Raw genomic sequence first — 5,676 nt, 5'->3', positions numbered from 1 at the left:
AATAGATTTGTTAATTTCTTTTGATTGAAAAAATCAGTTTAAAATTCTTAAATAATATTTCTACAATATGTGTTTCACACAAGTGAATTATTCTTACATGTGATTCTTTTAAATTAAATGTTTTATAAGTCAAAGAATAAATTGGCTCCGTAGAAAGAAAGAAAAAAATGAAACCAGCCATTGTTTTAGAATTGTTTAAAAACCATGTAAAACCTATTATAAATTTAGATAATTATTTATATTCTATACTACTTAAAAATCTATATTAAATTTCATATTAAATCTCTTCAATTTTTATTAGTCTTGAAATTTTTATATTAATTATATTATTATATTTTAATATTTACATATTTTATGCTTTAACATACTTAGAACATAATGTTTTATTAATTTCTTTGACGTTCTTTACCAATAATTAGTATGTATGTTATGTTAATTTTTAAATAAACTCCCATATTTGTTTATATGATTTGATATTGATTTGCTTTTTTATTTTTAAAATAAATATGTTATTCTGAAAAATCTTGATATTTTAAAATTCTGTGTGTAAATTTTTAATATTATGTAGTTTCAACTTTTAAAATAAGTGTGTTTTAAAATTCTTATAATTTTAATTCTTGAAGTTTATATTTTAAAAAGATATTTTAGTTAGTTTTATATCAAGTTTCAAAAAGTGTTATATATGTCAGGTTAATTCTTTGTAATGAGTTTAAAAGTTTATATTAATTTATATGAAAATTTATTTTATTTTAAAGAATTTTTGGAAATTTTTGACATTTTATTTTATCTCATTTCATAAAAGATTCTATCAAATCCAATGTGGTCATCATCATTCGAGAAAACTATTACTGAAATCAAAGTCAATCGTCTTCCCAACCTCATTGGTCGTGCAACATGGGTTGACCTAGGCAAGTCCTAGGTGGAGCAAGTGCCATAAGAGAAATTTTTCTATTAGTTGCATTGAAAATCAAAGATCTTAAATGGCTTATAATCTTCAATGCGTCCATACACCTTTGGTTAAACTTTGTTATTTTATCAAGTCTACCCATATCGTGAAATTTGCTAAATCCACCCTTGGTGCAATGGATCCAGTCCAAGATCAACCGATCTTATAATTTCTCAAAAAAGCGTCAAGATTCACCACTCATCTTTTCTCACATCCATTGCCTTTAATTGGACACACTGAGTCGAGGTTTAACTACTTATGGTTTCTCCCGACAGCTATCTCTTCAGCTCTTCGGCTTGTTTGTTGTTAAGCTCAAATATAGTAATCAATATTGTGATTTATTATATTATCTCTGTGTAACAAAGCCATTATTTTTCACTTGTATTTGATGTTTCTTTTACCAAAATAGGAGAAAATCTCTTAGCCGCTTCAATTTTTTTTATCTAGACACACATTATTTTTTTGTTTCGTTTCTTGGTTGAATTATAATAAGAGCAATATATTCAAAGAGATCATATACATATATATAAATTCACAACATGCCATTGAAGTCAACTAATTGGAAATTTTGTTGAAACCTTTAGTTTTACGTTTTAGCCTAGTTTTCAATTTTTATCATTTAGTTTTACATTACTAAAAGTCTTCACTGCAATTTATTAGTTTTATATTATTGAAAGTATTGACTATAATTTATTTTTAGCAATTTTCATTCAATTGCCTATGTAACAAGAGAAAACTCAAAATGTTAATTTTGTTAAACACGTTGAAAATAATAAAACGTTTTGGGTTTAACTAACTCATGGTATCATTAAGCTAATATAGAAAACTTTTTCGGAAATATTGATTTTTGAAAATAGTAAATTAAAATGATGAGTTGTCATATTTTGATCAGGTTTTAAATCATATGTATGTTCACTTCCTATAGCTTCGATTAAAAACTTTTGTATCTATATTATTAAAATATAAGTACTCCTATAAAATATCCTTTAGTTTTCAATGTTATTTACAATGGCATGCCGAAATTAAATTTAACTTTATTTTAATGTTTGTCTTTTTCAGTTGAGTTAATGTGTTGTCCTAATATAAATTTAAATTATCTATTTGACTGCAGAAGTTCTTGAGTTGGCTGGAAACGCAAGCAAAGATCTGAAAGTGAAGAGGATAACTCCATGGCATCTTCAGTTGGCAATCAGAGGAGATGAGGAGTTTGACACACTCATCAAAGGAACCATTGCTGGAGGAGGTGATCCTCACATCCATGAGATCTCTAATCAACAAAACCACCAATGAGCGATTTTTGTTTTTTAAGTATTGGGGTTATATGATCTGCTAATTAGTAGCTTATGGTGTTTGTGTTTGTTTAATCTAGGACTTCTAGTTCTCTGACTAGGGTGTTGCGCTTTTTTGGACACCTCATGTGTACATTAGTTAATTTGAACTATTGTGCTTCATGTTTGAGAGCGTATGTGATTCATATACAAAACGCAAGTTTTAAGGATTATGTGGTTATTCAAAGCTACCATGTCAAGAATACGCAATACATAATCATTGACTCGTTGCAAAGAATTAAAAACATACTGCAAGCAATCTTTGCACAAATTAAATAAAAGAAAACACACGAGACCATATAAATGTGTATTGTAATCATGTTATTAGTCAACATTATCAAGAAAAATTAAATTGATTGCACACATGTAACAAGAAGAAATGATTTGAAATCAAATAACACTGGAAAACTTATTTACATGCATTTACTGGTTTTCGGTAATATGAAGGTGGTGGTGGAGATTTGTATTCAACTTTTTGGCGAAGGAGAATAAAGGTGGTGGAGGTGGAGAACTGTAGACATAAGGTGGTGGAGGAGATTTGTACTCAACCTTTGGAGAGAGGAATAGTATGGTGGTGGTGGTGGAGAAGCGTAAACGATGGTGGAGGAGGAGACTTGTAGTCTACTTTAGGGGATGGTGAGTAATATGGTGGTGGTGGTGGGGAATTGTAGACATATGGTGGTGGAGGAGACTTGTAATACACCTTAGGGGAAGGTGAGTAGTATGGTGGTGGAGGAGAACTGTGAACGTACGGTGGTGGAGGAGACTTGTAGTCTACCTTATGGGATGGTGAGGTAGTATGGTGGTGGTGGTGGGGAGCTGTGTATTATATGGTGGTGGAGGAGACTTGTACTCAACATTGGGGGATGGCGGGAGTAGTACGGGGTGGTGGTGGAGAGCGTAACGATAGGGGTGGAGGGAGACTTGTAGTCTACCTTAGGGGATGGTGAGTAGTATGGTGGTGGTGGTGGAGAACTGTAGACATATGGTGGTGGAGGGACTTGTAGTCAACCTTGAGAAGGAGTAGTATGGTGGCGGTGGTGGGGAACTGTAGACGTATGGTGGTGGAGGAGAGACTTGTAGTATACTTTAGGGGAAGGTGAGTAGTACGGTGGGGGTGGGGAACTGTGAAGACATGGTGGTGGAGGAGACTTGTAGTACACTTTAGGGGAAGGTGAGTAGTATGGAGTGGGGGTGGAGAGTTGTAAAGATACGGAGGTGGAGAAGACTTGTAGTATATTTAGGTGATGGAGAGTAGTATGGCGGTGGTGAGAACTACACACATATGGTGGTGGTGGAGATTTGTATATTGTCTTTGGTGATGGAGTATAACATGGAGGAGGTGGTGGACAAACACATACATGAGGGTGTTGTGGAGATTTGTATGGTACTTTAGAGATGGTGAATAGTATGGTGGTGGTGGAGAGTTGTAGACATATGGTGGTGGTGGAGACTTGTAGTGTACCTTAGGAGAAGGTGAGTAATATGGTGGTGGTGGAGAACTGTAAACATACGGTTGTGGAGGAGACTTGTAGTGTACCTTAGGAGAAGGTGAGTAGGCGGTGGTGGTGGAGAGTTGTAGACATATGGTGGCGGAGATTTGTAGTATACCTTAGGGGAAGGTGAGTAATATGGTGGTGGTGGAACTGTAAACATATGGTGGTGGAGGAGACTTGTAGTTTACTTTAGGAGAAGGTGAATAGTATGGTGGTGGAGGCGAACTGTAAACATATGGTGGTGGAGGAGACTTGTACTCTACCTTGGGGGATGGTGAGTAGTATGGTGGTGGTGGAGGGGATTGTACAAACATATGGTGGTGGAGGAGACCTGTGGTACACCTTAGGGGAAGGTGAGTAGTACGGTGGTGGAGGAGAACTGTAAACGTACGGTGGTGGAGGAGACAGTAGTCAACCTTAGGGGATGGTGAGTAGTATGGTGGTGGTGGTGGAGAACTGTGACATATGGTGGTGGAGGCGATTTGTACTCAACCTTAGGGAAGGCGAGTAGTACGGTGGTGGTGAGAACTGTAAATGTATGGAGGTGGAGGAGACTTGTAGTCTACCTTAGGAGATGGTGAGTAGTATGGTGGTGGTGGTGGGGAGCTGTAAACATATGATGGTGGAGGAGACTTGTACTCAACCTTGGAGAAGGTGAGTAGTATGGTGGTGGTGGTGGGGACCCGTAGACATATGGTGGTGGAGGAGACTTGTAGTATACCTTAGGAGATGGTGGAGAGTGTGGTGGTGGAGGAGAACTGTAAACATACGGTGGTGGAGGAGACTTGTAGTCAACCTTAGGAGATGGTGAATAGTATGGTGGTGGTGGTGGAGAACAGTAGACATATGGTGGTGGAGGAGACTTGTACTCAACCTTAGGGAAGGTGAGTAGTACGGTGGTGGTGGGAGAACTGTAAACGTATGGGGGTGGAGGAGACTTGTAGTCTACCTTAGGGGATGGTGAGTAATATGGTGATGGTGGGGAGCTGTAAACATATGGTGGTGGAGGAGAATTGTACTCAACCTTTGGTGAAGGAGGAGTATGGTGGTGGTGGTGGAGAACGAGAGACGTAGGGTGGAGGAGGAGACTTGTAGTCTATTTTAGGGGATGGTGAGTAATATGGTGGTGGTGGTGGAGAATTGTAGACGTATGGTGGTGGAGGAGACTTGTACTCAACTTTGGAGATGGAGAATAATATGGTGGTGGTGGTGGAGAATTGTAGATATAAGGTGGTGGTGGAGATTTGTAATCAACCTTAGGAGATGGAGAATAGTATGTTGGTGGTGGTGGAGAATTGTTAACATATGGTAGGTGGAGGAGCGTTGTATTCTACCTTTGGAGATGAGTGAGATATGATGGGAGGTGGTGGTGGGAGAACCATTGTACACATGATGATCACACCTAGGTGTAGATGAGACTTGAAGACCCCATCCTTGAAGAGATTTCATTGTGATTTGCCTTTTCTCTACCAACTGTTACATTGGTTTTATTTTACTCTTGTTTTGGTTTGTGTTGTAAAAATTGTGGTCATGGGGAGTAGTATAGCAAAGCATTCCTCTACATCCAGCTATACAATTTCTTTTGAGTTTGCGACTCCTTCCAACTAATCGTGGAGGCATGTCTACACAATGCTTGTATGTGACGAAGAACTGTTTATAGAAGATCGACGAGCCATTTTCCATTTTCAATGACGAGTTCTAGAAGAACTATGGGAGTTTGGTTCATTGAGCTGGTTGTTTATCTTTCTTTGATTATTAGATTAATTTCTCCCTTTTCATTCAGTTATCTAGTCATTTTTCTTTTAAGTGAGATCGTTTTGTTGTCATTATTCCTTTTTCTTTGTCAAACCGTGTGATTATTCATTTTTACAATTACAAATACATCACAAACAAATTGGAAACAAAA

At 36.9% G+C, this 5,676-nt stretch overlaps 1 pseudogene; it reads right to left on the bottom strand.

Annotated features, from left to right (window-relative positions):
• Nucleotides 1-2,683: 2,683 nt before the first annotated feature.
• Nucleotides 2,684-5,152, bottom strand: LOC132041554 (extensin-2-like; annotated as a pseudogene).
• Nucleotides 5,153-5,676: the final 524 nt, after the last annotated feature.

Source organism: Lycium ferocissimum, unplaced genomic scaffold (genome assembly GCF_029784015.1).
Source record: "Lycium ferocissimum isolate CSIRO_LF1 unplaced genomic scaffold, AGI_CSIRO_Lferr_CH_V1 ctg10664, whole genome shotgun sequence".
Classification (NCBI taxonomy): domain Eukaryota; kingdom Viridiplantae; phylum Streptophyta; class Magnoliopsida; order Solanales; family Solanaceae; genus Lycium; species Lycium ferocissimum.
The sequence above is the reverse complement of the archived record's forward strand: the minus strand, read 5'-3'. Positions and strand labels throughout refer to the sequence as shown.